Raw genomic sequence first — 16,446 nt, 5'->3', positions numbered from 1 at the left:
CTTCAATTATTAACCCCTAATCTGCCGAGCGGAGCTCACCGCTATTCTAATAAATTGATTAACCCCTAAAGCTAAGTCTAACCCTAACACTAACACCCCCCTAAGTTAAATATAATTTTTATCTAACGAAATAAATTAACTCTTATTAAATAAATGATTCCTATTTAAAGCTAAATACTTACCTGTAAAATAAATCCTAATATAGCTACAATATAAATTATAATTATATTATAGCTATTTTAGGATTAATATTTATTTTACAGGTAACTTTGTATTTATTTTAACCAGGTACAATAGCTATTAAATAGTTAAGAACTATTTAATAGTTACCTAGTTAAAATAATAACAAATTTACCTGTAAAATAAATCCTAACCTAAGATATAATTAAACCTAACACTACCCTATCAATAAAATAATTAAATAAACTACCTACAATTACCTACAATTAACCTAACACTACACTATCAATAAATTAATTAAACACAATTCCTACAAATAAATACAATTAAATAAACTAGCTAAAGTACACAAAATAAAAAAGAACTAAGTTACAGAAAATAAAAAAATATTTACAAACATAAGAAATATATTACAACAATTTTAAACTAATTACACCTACTCTAAGCCCCCTAATAAAATAACAAAGCCCCCCAAAATAAAAAATTCCCTACCCTATTCTAAATTAAAAAAGTTACAAGCTCTTTTACCTTACCAGCCCTGAACAGGGCCCTTTGCGGGGCATGCCCCAAGAATTTCAGCTCTTTTGCCTGTAAAAGAATAAATACAATACCCCCCCCCCAACATTACAACCCACCACCCACATACCCCTAATCTAACCCAAACCCTCCTTAAATAAACCTAACACTAAGCCCCTGAAGATCTTCCTACCTTGTCTTCACCATCCAGGTATCACCGATCCGTCCTGGCTCCAACATCTTCATCCAACCCAAGCGGGGGTTGGCGATCCATAATCCGGTGCTGAAGAGGTCCAGAAGAGGCTCCAAAGTCTTCCTCCTATCCGGCAAGAAGAGGACATCCGGACCGGCAAACATCTTCTCCAAGCGGCATCTTCGATCTTCTTCCATCCGGTGCGGAGCGGGTCCATCTTGAAGCAGGCGACGCGGATCCATCCTCTTCTTCCGTTGTCTCCCGACTAATGACGGTTCCTTTAAGGGACGTCATCCAAGATGGCGTCCCTCGAATTCCGAATGACTGATAGGATTCTATCAGCCAATCGGAATTAAGGTAGGAATTTTCTGATTGGCTGATGGAATCAGCCAATCAGAATCAAGTTCAATCCGATTGGCTGATCCAATCAGCCAATCAGATTGAGCTCGCATTCTATTGGCTGATCGGAACAGCCAATAGAATGCGAGCTCAATCTGATTGGCTGATTGGATCGGCCAATCGGATTGAACTAGATTCTGATTGGCTGATTCCATCAGCCAATCAGAAAATTCCTACCTTAATTCCGATTGGCTGATAGAATCCTATCAGCCAATCGGAATTCGAGGGACGCCATCTTGGATGACGTCCCTTAAAGGAACAGTCATTCGTCGTTCAGTCGTCGGTCCGGATGGATGTTCCGCGCTGGAGGTCTTCCTCCAGCCGCTTCGCTCCGGATGGAAGACCATAGAAGATGCCGCCTGGATGATGACTTCAATCGGATGGAAGATCCTCTTCTGCCCCGCTTGGATGAAGACTTTGACCGGATCATGGACCTCTTCAGCCCCCGCTTGGGCTTGGATCAGGACATCGGAGGAGCTCTTCAGGACGGATCGGTGAACCTGGATGGTGAAGACAAGGTAGGAAGATCTTCAGGGGCTTAGTGTTAGGTTTATTTAAGGGGGGTTTGGGTTAGATTAGGGGTATGTGGGTGGTGGGTTGTAATGCTGGGGGGGGGGTATTGTATTTATTCTTTTACAGGCAAAAGAGCTGAAATTCTTGGGGCATGCCCCGCAAAGGGCCCTGTTCAGGGCTGGTAAGGTAAAAGAGCTTGTAACTTTTTTAATTTAGAATAGGGTAGGGAATTTTTTATTTTGGGGGGCTTTGTTATTTTATTAGGGGGCTTAGAGTAGGTGTAATTAGTTTAAAATTGTTGTAATATTTTTCTTATGTTTGTAAATATTTTTTTATTTTTTGTAACTTAGTTCTTTTTTATTTTTGGTACTTTAGCTAGTTTATTTAATTGTATTTATTTGTAGCAATTGTGTTTAATTAATTTATTGATAGTGTAGTGTTAGGTTAATTGTAGGTAATTGTAGGTAGTTTATTTAATTTTTTTATTGATAGGGTAGTGTTAGGTTTAATTATATCTTAGGTTAGGATTTATTTTACAGGTAAATTTGTTATTATTTTAACTAGGTAACTATTAAATAGTTCTTAACTATTTAATAGCTATTGTACCTGGTTAAAATAATTACAAAGTTGCCTGTAAAATAAATATTAATCCTAATATAGCTACAATGTAATTATAATTTATATTGTAGCTATATTAGGATTTATTTTACAGGTAAGTATTTAGCTTTAAATAGGAATAATTTATTTAATAAGAGTTAATTAATTTCGTTAGATGTAAATTATATTTAAGTTATGGGGGGGTTAGGCTTAGACTTAGCGTTAGGGGTTAATACATTTATTAGAATAGCGGTGAGCTCCGCTCGGAAGATTAGGGGTTAATAATTGAAGTTAGGTGTCGGCGATGTTAGGGAGGGCAGATTAGGGGTTAATACTATTTATGATAGGGTTAGTGAGGCGGATTAGGGGTTAATAACTTTATTATAGTAGCGCTCAGGTCCGCTCGGCAGATTAGGAGTTAATAAGTGTAGGTAGGTGGCGGCGATGTTGGGAGCGGCAGATTAGGGGTTAATAAATATAATATAGGGGTCGGCGATGTTAGGGCAGCAGATTAGGGGTACATAGGGATAACGTAGGTTGCGGCGGTTTACGGAGCGGCAGATTAGGGGTTAAAAAAAATATGCAGGGGTCAGCGATAGCGGGAGCGGCAGATTAGGGGTTAATAAGTGTAAGGTTAGGGGTGTTTAGACTCGGGGTACATGTTAGGGTGTTAGGTGCAGACGTAGGAAGTGTTTCCCCATAGGAAACAATGGGGCTGCGTTAGGAGCTGAACGCTGCTTTTTTGCAGGTGTTAGGTTTTTTTTTCAGCTCAAACAGCCCCATTGTTTCCTATGGGAGAATCGTTCACGAGCACGTTTTTGAGGCCGGCCGCGTCCGTAAGCAACTCTGGTATCGAGAGTTGCATTTGCGGTAAAAATGCTCTACGCTCCTTTTTTGGAGCCTAACGCAGCATTTGTTTGAACTCTCGATACCAGAGTTAAATTTATGGTGCGGCCAGAAAAAAGCCCGCGGAGCGTTAACAGCCCTTTTACCGCCAAACTCCAAATCTAGGCCTAAGATAGCTACAATATAATTATTATTTATATTGTAGCTATATTAGGGTTTATTTTAAAGGTAAGTATTTAGTTTTAAATAGGATTCACTTAGCTAATAAGAGTTACATTTATTTAGATGTATTTAATTAATATTTAAGTTAGGGGGGTGTTAGGGTTAGTGTTAGACTTAGGTTTAGGGGTTAATCATTTTATTACAGTGGCGGCGGTGTAGGGGGGGCAGGATAGGGGTTAATAAATTTATTATAGGTGGCGACGGTGTAGGGGGGGGGGCAGATTAGGGGTTAATATGTATAATGTAGCTTGCGTTGGGCTCCGGCAGCGGTGGTATAGTGGTTAACATATTTATTATAGTGGCGGTGGGCTCCGGGAGCGGCGGTTTAGGGGGTAATACATTTATTTAGTTGTGGCGGTGTAGGGGGGCAGATTAGGGGTGTTTAGACTCGGGGTACATGTTAGGGTGTTAGGTGTAGACATTTCCCATAGGAATCAATGGGATGTCTGGCAGCAGCGAACCTGAACTTTCGCTATGGTCAGACTCCCATTGATTCCTATGGTATCCGCTGCCTCCAGGGCGGCGGATTGAAAACCAGGTACGCTGGGCCGGAAAAGTGCTGAGCGTACCTGCTAGTTTTCATTTTAAGTATAGTTTGCTCGTTTACTCTAGGGCGATTCTGGAAGCGATCGTAAGCTATGTATTTACGTGATGTGCACAGCTCACTCGACTGCTGCTGATAGATTCTACTTGCCTTATTCTACTGCAGATGGTGACGTTTCCTGTGACGCTGCGGTAACTTGCGCATGCGCATTAGTTCAGAAAAAACGCCATCTTACAACTGCAGTTGTCAGCACGGATTGGTAATCCGTAACGGCTGACATACAAGTAGGTTGGGAAACAATTAATATTTCAAAGTAAATTATTGGCCAAAGGGTACATATTTAATAAATGAAGTACATTAGAAAATAAGAGTTTTAAAACTATACTACGATTTTATTTGCATATCATTTCTGACTACAGTGTCCCTTTAACAGCAACTGGGATCATGCTTACAAAACAGGGCAATAATCATGTTAATATTCATATTACTTAGTGACAAAACGTTTACATGATTTCAAAAATAGGACGTTTTTTCTCTGAGGGAGATAAGTCTTTATTTGGGGCCTAGTTTCCACATGGCTAGTCAGATACTCCTAGGAGTATTTTCTTAAGGCCCTTCTAACATCCAGTAACATGGTGGGAGGGGCCTATTTTAGGGCTCTAACTATGCAGTTTTAATTCAGACTGAGACATCCAGCTTCCCTAGAGGTTTTCTCTAGCATCTGAGGACCATTTCAAAGGGGTTATTTCTGCACAAAATCATGTTTGAGGGCAGGTAGGAGCCTCAGTAGTGCTGTGGCAAGGTGCTCAATTGATTTTTAAAGTTTTTTAACGTTTTTCAATCCGGTTTGGGGCCTAAGGGGTTAATCATCCATTTGCAAGTGGGTGCAATGTTGCTTTAGTCCCTTACACACACTGTAAAAAATTCAAAGACTTTACTGTATTTTTACACTGTTTTGCAGTTTAAGTGCTAGTTTTTTTCTCTTAAAGGCACAGTAACGTTTTTGTTTAATTGCTGTTTCACCTTTATTAAAGTGTTTTCCAAGCTTGCTTGTCTCATTACTAGTCTGTTAAACATGTCTGACATAGAGGAAACTCCTTGTTCAATATGTTTTGAAGCCATGGTGGAACCCCCTCTTAGAATGTGTACCAAATGTACTGATATTTCTATAAACTATAAAGACCATATTATGGCGCTTAAAGATTTATCTCCAGGGGATTCTCTGACTGAAAAGAGGGAGATTATGCCATCTAGCTCTCCCCATGTGTCAGAACCTATAACTCCCGCTCAAGTGACGCCAAGTACATCTAGCGCGTCTAATTCTTTTACCTTACAGGACATGGCGGCAGTTATGAATGCTACCCTCTCAGAGGTATTCTCCAAACTGCCAGGGCTACAAGGAAAGCGAGACAGCTCTGGGGCTAGAACTAATACAGAGCTTTCTGACGCTTTAATGCCTGTGTCCGATATACCCTCACAATGCTCAGAAGCCGAGGCAGGTGAGCTTCTATCTGTGGGTGACATTTCAGACTCAGGGAAGGCGTTACTTCAGTCTGTTTCTGAAATGACAGCGTTTAAATTTAAGCTTGAACACCTCCGCTTATTGCTTAGGGAGGTTTTAGCAACTCTGGATGACTGTGACCCCATTGTGGTCCCAGAGAAATTGTGTAAAATGGACAAATTCTTTGCAGTGCCTGTTTACACTGATGTTTTTCCAGTCCCTAAGAGGTTTTCGGAAATTATTACTAAGGAATGGGATAGACCAGGTGTGCCGTTCTCTCCCCCTCCTGCTTTCAAAAGGACGTTTTCCATAGATGCCGCCATACGGGACTCGTGGCAGACGGTTCCTAAGGTGGAGGGAGCAGTCTCTACCCTAGCTAAGCGTACAACTATCCCCGTTGAGGACAGTTGTGCTTTCCTATATCCTATAAAAAATTGGAGGGTCTCCTTAAGAAAATTTTTATACATCAAGGTTTTATTCTCCAGCCTCTTGCATGCATTGCCCCAGTTACTGCTGCAGCGGCTTTTTGGTTTGAGTCTCTTGAGGAGGCTCTACAGGTAGAGGCCCCGCTAGACGATATTCTAGACAGGACTAAAAAGCTCTTAAGTTAGCTAACTCCTTTATTTCTGACGCCATTTTTCATTTAGCCAAGCTAACTGCTAAAAATTCAGGTTTTGCCATTTTGGCGCGTAGGGCGCTATGGCTTAAGTCCTGGTCAGCAGACGTTACTTCAAAGTCTAAGCTTCTTAACATCCCCTTCAAGGGACAGACCCTATTCGGGCCTGGTCTGAAGGAGATCATTTCTGATATTACTGGAGGAAAAGGTCACGCCCTTCCTCAGTATAGGTCCAGTAAGTTAAGTACCAAACAGAATAATTTTCGTTCCTTTCGAAACTTCAAGAGTGGCGCAGCTTCAGTTTCCTCTAATGCAAAACAAGAGGGAAATTTCACCCAGTCCAAACCAGCCTGGAGACCTAACCAGGCTTGGAACAAGGGGAAGCAGGCCAAGAAACCTGCGGCTGCCTCTAAGACAGCATGAAGGAGTAGCCCCCGATCCGGGACCGGATCTAGTAGGGGGCAGACTTTCTCTCTTCACCCAGGCTTGGGCAAGAGACGTCCAAGATCCCTGGGCATTAGAGATTGTTTCCAAGGGATATCTTCTGGACTTCAAAGCTTCATCTCCAAGGGGAGATTTCATCTCTCACAATTATCTGTAAACCAGATAAAGAGAGAGGCATTCTTACGTTGTGTTCAAGACCTACTGGTTATGGGAGTGATCCACCCAGTTCCAAGGGAGGAACAGGGGCAGGGCTTCTATTCAAATCTGTTTATAGTTCCCCAAAAAGAGGGAACTTTCAGACCAATCTTGGATCTCAAGATCCTAAACAAATTTATCAGGGTCCCATCCTTCAGGATGGAGACACTCCGAACCATCCTCCCTATGATCCAGGAGGGTCAATATATGACTACCGTGGACTTAAAGGATGCTTATCTCCACATTCCGATTCACAGAGATCATCAGTTCCTCAGGTTCGCCTTCTTAGACAGGCATTACCAGTTTGTGGCTCTTCCCTTCGGGTTAGCCACGGCACCAAGAATCTTTACGAAGGTTCTAGGGTCCCTACTGGCGGTTCTAAGGCCATGGGGCATAGCAGTGGCTCCTTACCTAGACGACATTCTGATACAGGCGTCGACTTTTCAAATCGCCAAGTCCCATACGGACATTGTTCTGGCCTTTCTGAGGTCTCACGGGTGGAAGGTGAACGAAGAAAAGTTCTCTCTCCCCTCTCACAAGAGTTTCCTTCCTAGGAACACTGATAGATTCAGTAGAAACGAAAATTTTTCTGACAGAGGTCAGGTTATCAAAGCTTCTAACTTCCTGCCGTGCTCTTCATTCCACTTCTCGGCCGTCAGTGGCTCAGTGTATGGAAGTAATCGGCCTAATGGTAGCGGCAATGGACATAGTTCCGTTTGCCCGCCTACATCTCAGACCACTGCAACTTTGCATGCTCAATCAGTGGAATGGGGATTACACAGATTTGTCCCCTCTGCTAAATCTGGATCAAGAGACCAGGGTTTCTCTTCTCTGGTGGTTATCTCTGGTCCATATGTTCAGGGGAATGAGTTTCCACAGGCCAGAGTGGACTATAGTGACGAATGATGCCAGCCTTCTGGGCTGGGGCGCGGTCTGGAACTCCCTGAAGGCTCAGGGTTCGTGGACTCAGGAGGAAGCCCTCCTTCCGATAAATATTTTGGAACTGAGAGCGATATTCAATGCTCTTCAAGCTTGGCCTCAACTAGCTGTGGTCAGGTTCATCAGATTTCAGTCGGACAATATCACGACTGTAGCCTATATCAACCATCAGGGGGGAACAAGAAGCCCCCTGGCAATGTTGGAGGTTTCAAAGATAATTCTATGGGCAGAGGTTCACTCTTGCCATCTCTCAGCTATCCATATCCCAGGAGTAGAGAACTGGGAGGCGGATTTTCTAAGTCGGCAGACTTTTCATCCGGGGGAGTGGGAGCTCCATCCGGAGGTATTTGCCCCGCTGATTCAACTATGGGGCAAACCAGAACTGGATCTGATGGCGTCTCGTCAGAACGCCAAGCTTCCTTGTTACGGGTCCAGGTCAAGGGATCCCCAGGCAGCGCTGATAGATGCTCTAGCAGTGCCCTGGTCCTTCAGCCTGGCTTATGTGTTCCCACCATTTCCTCTCCTCCCTCGTCTGATTGCCAAGATCAAGCAGGAGAGAGCTTCTGTGATTTTGATAGCACCTGCGTGGCCACGCAGGACTTGGTATGCAGATCTGGTGGACATGTCATTTCCAAGGTCCTTTCAAACATCCAAATCTATCATAAGATATGGTGTAAATATCTTCATTGGTGTGAATCCAAGGGTTACTCATGGAGTAAAGTCAGGATTCCTAGGATATTATCCTTTCTCCAAGAAGGATTGGAGAAGGGATTGTCAGCTAGTTCCTTAAAGGGACAGATTTCTGCTCTGTCTATTCTTCTGCACAAGCGTCTGGCAGATGTTCCAGACATTCAGGCGTTTTGTCAGGCTTTAGTTAGAATCAAGCCTGTGTTTAAACCTGTTGCTCCACCATGGAGTTTAAATTTAGTTCTTAAGGTTCTTCAAGGGGTTCTGTTTGAACCCTTGCATTCCATAGATATCAAGCTTTTATCTTGGAAAGTTCTGTTTTTGGTAGCTATCTCTTCGGCTCGAAGAGTTTCAGAGTTATCTGCCTTACAGTGTGATTCCCCTTATCTGATCTTCCATGCAGATAAGGTAGGTTTCTCTTGTTAAGTGTAGTCAGTCCACGGGTCATCCATTACTTATGGGATTATATCTCCTTCCCAACAGGAAGTTGCAAGAGGATCACCCAAGCAGAGCTGCTATATAGCTCCTCCCCTCACATGTCATAACCAGTCATTCTCTTGCAACTCAACATAGATAGGTCGTTGTGAGAGGTCTGTGGTGTTTTTTAAACTTAGTTTATGTCTTCAATCAAAAGTTTGTTATTTTAAATGGCACCGGAGTGTGCTGTTTGTTCTCAGGCAGTATTGGAAGAAGAATCTGCCTGCGTTTTCTATGATCTTAGCAGAAGTAACTAAGATCCACTGGCTGTTTCTCGCACATTCTGAGGAGTGAGGTAACTTCAGAAAGGGGAATAGCATGCGGGGCCCCCCTGCAAACGAGGTATGTGCAGTAAATTATTTTTCTAAGGAATGGAATTGACTAGAAAATACTGCTGTTACCAATGTAATGTAAGTACAGCCTTGAATGCAGTGGTAGCGACTGGTATTAGGCTGATGAGTGTACGTGCACTGAAGTATTTTTCTAGGGAATGGAATTTGTCTAAGAAAATACTGTTAATGCTGAAGTAATGTTTGAGCCTTAACTGCAGTAAAAGCGACTGGTAGCAGGCTTATTAATAACACTTCATAATCTTTTATGTTCAAAACGTTTACTGGCATGTTAATCGTTTTTTGTGAGGTACTTGGTGATAAAACTTATTGGGGCATGATTTTTCCACATGGCTAACGTTTATTTCTGCATAGAAACAGTTAACTGAGATTTCCCACTGTTGTAATATGAGTGGGAGGGGCCTATTTTAGCGCTTTTTTGCGCAGTAAAAATTCAGTCACAGTCTTCCTACTTCATCCTCCATGATCCAGGACGTCCCTAGAGAGCTCAGGGGTCTTCAAAATTCATTTTGAGGGAGGTAATCAGTCACAGCAGACCAGTGACAGTGTGTTTGACTGTGATAAAAACGTTATTTGTTAAATTGATATCCGTTTTTGGGTATTAAGGGGTTAATCATCCATTTGCTGGTGGGTGCAATCCTTTGCTAATTTAATACATTTACTGTGAAATTTTGGTTGCTATAACTGATTTGGTTCATTGTTATTTCAACTGTGACAGCTTTTTGTGCTTCTTAAAGGCGCAGTAGCGTTTTTTATATTGCTTGTAAATTTATTTGAAAGTATTTTCCAAGCTTGCTAGTCTCATTGCTAGTCTGTTTAAACATGTCTGACACAGATGAATCTGCTTGTTCACTATGTTTGAAGGCCAATGTGGAGCCCCATAGAAATTTGTGTACTAAATGCATTGATGTCACTTTAAATAAAAGTCAATCTTTACATGTAAAGAAATTATCACCAGACAACAAGGGGGAAGTTATGCCGACTAACTCTCCTCAGGTGTCAGTACCTTCGCCTCCCGCTCAGGAGGTGCGTGATATTGTGGCGCCAAGTACATCAGAGAGGCCCATACAAATCACTTTGCAAGACATGGCTACTGTTATGACCGAGGTATTATCTAAATTGCCAGAATTAAGAGGCAAGCGCGATTGCTCGGGGTTAAGGACAGAGCGCGCTGATGATGGGAGAGCCATGTCTGATACTGCGTCACAATTTGCAGAACATGAGGACGGAGAGCTTCATTCTGTGGGTGACGGATCTGATCCAGGGAGACTGGATTCAGAGATTTGAAAACCTCCGCGTACTGCTAGGGGAGGTATTAGCAGCTCTGAATGATTGTAACACGGTTGCAATTCCAGAGAAATTATGTAGGCTGGATAGATACTATGCGGTACCGGTGTGTACTGACGTTTTTCCTATACCTAAGAGGCTTACAGAGATTATTAGCAAGGAGTGGGATAGGCCCGGTGTGCCCTTTCCCCCCCCCTCCTATATTTAGGAAAATGTTTCCAATAGACGCCACCACACGGGACATATGGCAGACGGTCCCTAAGGTGGAGGGAGCAGTTTCTACTTTGGCTAAGCGTACCACTATCCCGGTGGAGGATAGTTGTGCTTTTTCAGATCCAATGGATAAAAAATTAGAAGGTTACCTTAAGAACATTTTTGTTCAACAAGGTTTTATCTTACAGCCCCTTGCATGCATTGCGCCTGTCACTGCTGCTGCGGCATTCTGGTTTGAGTCTCTGGAAGAGGCCATTCGCACAGCTCCATTGGATGAGATTATGAACAGGCTTAAAGCACTTAAGCTAGCTAACGCATTTGTTTCTGATGCTGTTGTACATTTAACCAAATTAACGGCTAAGAACTCTGGTTTCGCCATCCAAGCGCGCAGAGCGCTATGGCTTAAATCATGGTCAGCTGACGTGACTTCTAAATCTAAATTGCTTAATATTCCTTTCAAAGGGCAGACCTTGTTGAAAGAAATTATTGCTGACATTACTGGGGGTAAGGGTCATACTCTTCCTCAGGACAAGGCCAAATCAAAGGCCAAACAGTCTAATTTTCGTGCCTTTCGTAACTTCAAGGCAGGAGCAGCATCAACTTCCTCCGCTCCAAAACAGGAAGGAACTGTTGCTCGTTACAGACAGGGCTGGAAAGCTAACCAGTCCTGGAACAAGGGCAAGCAGGCCAGAAAACCTGCTTCTGCCCCTAAGACAGCATGAAGAGAGGGCCCCCTATCCGGAAACGGATCTAGTGGGGGACAGACTATCTCTCTTCGCCCAGGCTTGGGCAAGAGATGTCCAGGATCCCTGGGCGTTGGAGATCATATCTCAGGGATACCTTCTGGACTTCAAAGCTTCTCCTCCACAAGGGAGATTTCATCTTTCAGGGTTATCAGCAAACCAAATAAAGAAAGAGGCGTTTCTACGCTGTGTACAAGACCTCTTATTAATGGGGGTGATCCACCCAGTTCCGCGGACGGAACAAGGGCAAGGATTTTACTCAAATCTGTTTGTGGTCCCCAAGAAAGAGGGAACCTTCAGACCAATCTTGGACCTAAAGATCTTAAACAAATTCCTAAGAGTTCCATCATTCAAAATGGAAACTATTCGAACCATCCTACCCATGATCCAAGCAGGTCAATACATGACCACAGTGGACTTAAAGGATGCCTACCTTCACATACCGATTCACAAAGATCATTATCGGTACCTAAGATTTGCCTTTCTAGACAGGCATTACCAGTTTGTAGCTCTTCCCTTCGGGTTAGCTACAGCCCCGAGAATCTTTACAAAGGTTCTGGGCTCTCTTCTGGCGGTACTAAGACCGCGAGGCATAGCGGCTCCGTACCTAGACGACATTCTGATACAAGCGTCAAGTTTTCAAATTGCCAAGTCTCACACAGAGATAGTTCTGGCGTTTCTGAGGTCGCATGGGTGGAACGTGAACGTGGAAAAGAGTTCTCTATTACCACTAACAAGGGTTCCCTTCCTAGGGACTCTTATAGATTCTATAGAGATGAAAATTTACCTGACGGAGTCCAGGTTATTAAAGCTTCAAAATACTTGCCGTGCCCTTCATTCCATTCCACACCCGTCAGTAGCTCAGTGCATGGAAGTAATCGGCTTAATGGTTGCGGCAATGGACATAGTACCATTTGCGCGCCTGCATCTCAGACCACTGCAATTGTGCATGCTCAGTCAGTGGAATGGGGATTACTCAGATTTGTCCCCTCTACTAAATCTGGATCAAGAGACCAGAGATTCTCTTCTATGGTGGCTTTCTCGGCCCCATCTGTCCAAGGGGATGACCTTTCACAGGCCAGATTGGACGATTGTAACAACAGACGCCAGCCTTCTAGGTTGGGGCGCAGTCTGGAATTCCCTGAAGGCTCAGGGATCATGGACTCAGGAGGAGAAACTCCTCCCAATAAATATTCTGGAGTTAAGAACAATATTCAATGCTCTTCTAGCTTGGCCTCAGTTAGCAACTCTGAGGTTCATCAGATTTCAGTCGGACAACATCACGACTGTGGCTTACATCAACCATCAAGGGGGAACCAGGAGTTCCCTAGCGATGTTGGAAGTCTCAAAGATAATTCGCTGGGCAGAGTCTCACTCTTGCCACCTGTCAGCGATCTACATCCCAGGCGTGGAGAACTGGGAGACGGATTTTCTAAGTCGCCAGAGTGGGAACTTCATCCGGAGGTCTTCGCTCAACTGATTCATCGTTGGGGCAAACCAGATCTGGATCTCATGGCGTCTCGCCAGAACGCCAAGCTTCCTTGTTACGGATCCAGATCCAGGGACCCGGGAGCGGCGCTGATAGATGCTCTGACAGCCCCTTGGGTCTTCAACATGGCTTATGTGTTTCCACCATTCCCGATGCTGCCTCGACTGATTGCCAAGATCAAACAGGAGAGAGCATCAGTGATTTTGGTAGCGCCTGCGTGGCCACGCAGGACTTGGTATGCAGACCTAGTGGACATGTCGTCCTGTCCACCATGGTCTCTGCCTCTGAGGCAGGACCTTCTAATTCAGGGTCCTTTCAACCATCCAAATCTAATTTCTCTGAGACTGACTGCATGGAGATTGAACGCTTGATTCTATCAAAGCGTGGCTTCTCGGAGTCGGTTATTGATACTTTAATACAGGCTCGGAAACCTGTTACCAGAAAAATTTACCATAAGATATCGCGTAAATATTTATATTGGTGCGAATCCAAGAGTTACTCATGGAGTAAGGTTAGGATTCCTAGGATATTGTCTTTTCTACAAGAGGGTTTAGAAAAGGGCTTATCTGCTAGTTCGTTAAAGGGACAGATTTCGGCTCTGTCTATTCTTCTACACAAACGTCTGGCAGAAGTTCCAGATGTTCAGGCTTTTTGTCAGGCTTTGGCTAGGATTAAGCCTGTGTTTAAGACTGTTGCTCCGCCGTGGAGCTTAAACTTAGTTCTTAACGTTTTGCAAGGTGTTCCATTTGAACCCCTTCATTCCATTGATATCAAGCTGTTATCTTGGAAAGTTCTGTTTTTGATGGCTATTTCCTCGGCTCGAAGAGTCTCTGAGTTATCTGCCCTACATTGTGATTCTCCTTATCAAATTTTTCATTCAGACAAGGTAGTTCTGCGTACTAAACCTGGGTTCTTACCTAAGGTAGTTTCTAACAGGAATATCAATCAAGAGATTGTTGTTCCATCTTTGTGTCCTAGCCCTTCTTCAAAGAAGGAACGAATTTTGCATAATCTGGATGTAGTCCGTGCCCTGAAGTTCTATTTGCAGGCAACTAAGGATTTTCGTCAAACTTCTTCTCTGTTTGTCGTTTACTCTGGACAGAGGAGAAGTCAAAAGGCTTTGGCTACCTCTCTCTCCTTTTGGCTTCGTAGCATAATACGTTTAGCCTATGAGACTGCTGGACAGCAACCTCCTGAAAGAATTACAGCTCATTCCACTAGAGCTGTGGCTTCCACCTGGGCCTTTAAGAATGAGGCCTCTGTTGAACAGATTTGCAAGGCTGCAACTTGGTCTTCACTTCACACTTTTTCGAAATTTTACAAATTTGACACTTTTGCTTCTTCGGAGGCTATTTTTGGGAGAAAGGTTCTTCAGGCAGTGGTTCCTTCCATTTAAAGTTCCTGCCTTGTCCCTCCCATCATCCGTGTACTTTTTGCTTTGGTATTGGTATCCCATAAGTAATGGATGACCCGTGGAATGACTACACTTAACAAGAGAAAACATAATTTATGCTTACCTGATAAATGTATTTCTCTTGTAGTGTAGTCAGTCCACGGCCCGCCCTGTCTTTAAGGCAGGTTTAAATTTTAATTAAACTCCAGTCACCACTGCACCCTATGGTTTCTCCTTTCTCGTCTTGTTTCGGTCGAATGACTGGATATGACATGTGAGGGGAGGAGCTATATAGCAGCTCTGCTTGGGTGATCCTCTTGCAACTTCCTGTTGGGAAGGAGATATAATCCCATAAGTAATGGATGACCCGTGGACTGACTACACTACAAGAGAAATAAATTTATCAGGTAAGCATAAATTATGTTTTGCGTACCAAACCTGGGTTTCTTCCTAAGGTGGTATCTAATAAGAATATCAATCAGGAGATTGTTGTTCCGTCACTGTGTCCTAATCCTTCTTCAAAGAAGGAACGTCTATTACACAATCTTAACGTGGTTCGTGCTTTAAAGTTTTATTTACAAGCTACTAAGGATTTTCGTCAAACATCTGCATTATTTGTTGTCTACTCTGGACAGAGGAGAGGCCAAAAGGCTTCGGCATCTTCTCTTTCTTTTTGGCTGAGAAGCATAATCCGTTTAGCTTATGAGACTGGTGGCCAGCAGCCTCCTCAAAGAATTACAGCTCATTCCACTTGAGCGGTAGCTTCCACATGGGCTTTTAAAAATGAGGCCTCTGTTGAACAGATTTGTAAGGCGGCGACTTGGTCTTCGCTTCATACTTTTTCTAAATTCTACAAATTTGATACTTTTGCTTCCTCGGAGGCTATTTTTGGGAGAAAGGTCTTGCAGGCAGTGGTGCCTTCCGTTTAAGTTCCTGCCTTGTCCCTCCCTTCATCCGTGTCCTAAAGCTTTGGTATTGGTATCCCACAAGTAATGGATGAACCCGTGGACTGGATACACCTTACAAGAGAAAACAAAATTTATCCTTACCTGATAAATTTCTTTCTCTTGTGGTGTATCCAGTCCACAGCCCGCCCTGTCACTTTAAGGCAGGTGTTTTTTATTTTAAAACTACTGTCACCACTGCACCCAATAGTTTCTCCTTTTTCTTGCTTGTCTTCGGTCGAATGACTGGGGGTGGCAGTTAGGGGAGGAGCTATATAGACAGCTCTGCTGTGGGTGTCCTCTTGCAACTTCCTGTTGGGAAGGAGAATATCCCACAAGTAATGGATGAACCCGTGGACTGGATACACCACAAGAGAAAGAAATTTATCAGGTAAGCATAAATTTTGTTTTTAATGTTTAAAAAAACAAAACAATTGAAGGTATCTAGGAGGGGGTGGGGGGTTGGTCTTTGGTGGGGGGGTTGCTACACTACAGAAAATGGTTAAAATTTAGAAAAAACAACAATTTTATTCTAAACTGGGTACTGGCAGACGGCTGCCAGTACCCAAGATGGCGCCCATTAAGGCAGAGGGGGAGGGTTAGAGAGCTGTTTGGTGGGGATCAGTCAGGTTGGGGGCTAAGGGGGGGTCCTACACATCAGCATATGTAAATATGCTTTAAAAAAAAAGAAGAGCCTAAATATACCTTTTATTTTAGTACTGGCAGAGTTGCTGCCAGTACTTAAGGGGGTGGGGGAGGGAAGAGAGCCGTTTGGGAGGGAACAGGGGGTCTGATGTTTCAGGTGGGAGGCTGAGCTCTACACTAAAGCTAAAATTAACCCTGAAAGCTCCCTACAAGCTACCTAATTAACCCCTTCACTACTAGCCATTATACACGTGTGATGCACAGCGACATTTATCGGCTTTCTAAGTAGCAAAAAGCAACACCAAAGCCATATATGTCTTCTATTTCTGAACAAAGGGGATCCCAGAAAAGCATTTACAACCATGTGTGCCATAATTGCACAAGCTATTTGTATATGATTTCAGTGAGAAACCTAAAATTGTGAAAAATGTAAGTTTTTTTTAAATTTAATCGCATTTGGCGGTGAAATGGTGGCATGAAATATACCAAAATGGGCCTAGATCAATACTTGGG

Source organism: Bombina bombina, chromosome 1 (genome assembly GCF_027579735.1).
Source record: "Bombina bombina isolate aBomBom1 chromosome 1, aBomBom1.pri, whole genome shotgun sequence".
In the NCBI taxonomy this organism is placed as follows: domain Eukaryota; kingdom Metazoa; phylum Chordata; class Amphibia; order Anura; family Bombinatoridae; genus Bombina; species Bombina bombina.
Note: the sequence above shows the minus strand (reverse complement) of the source record.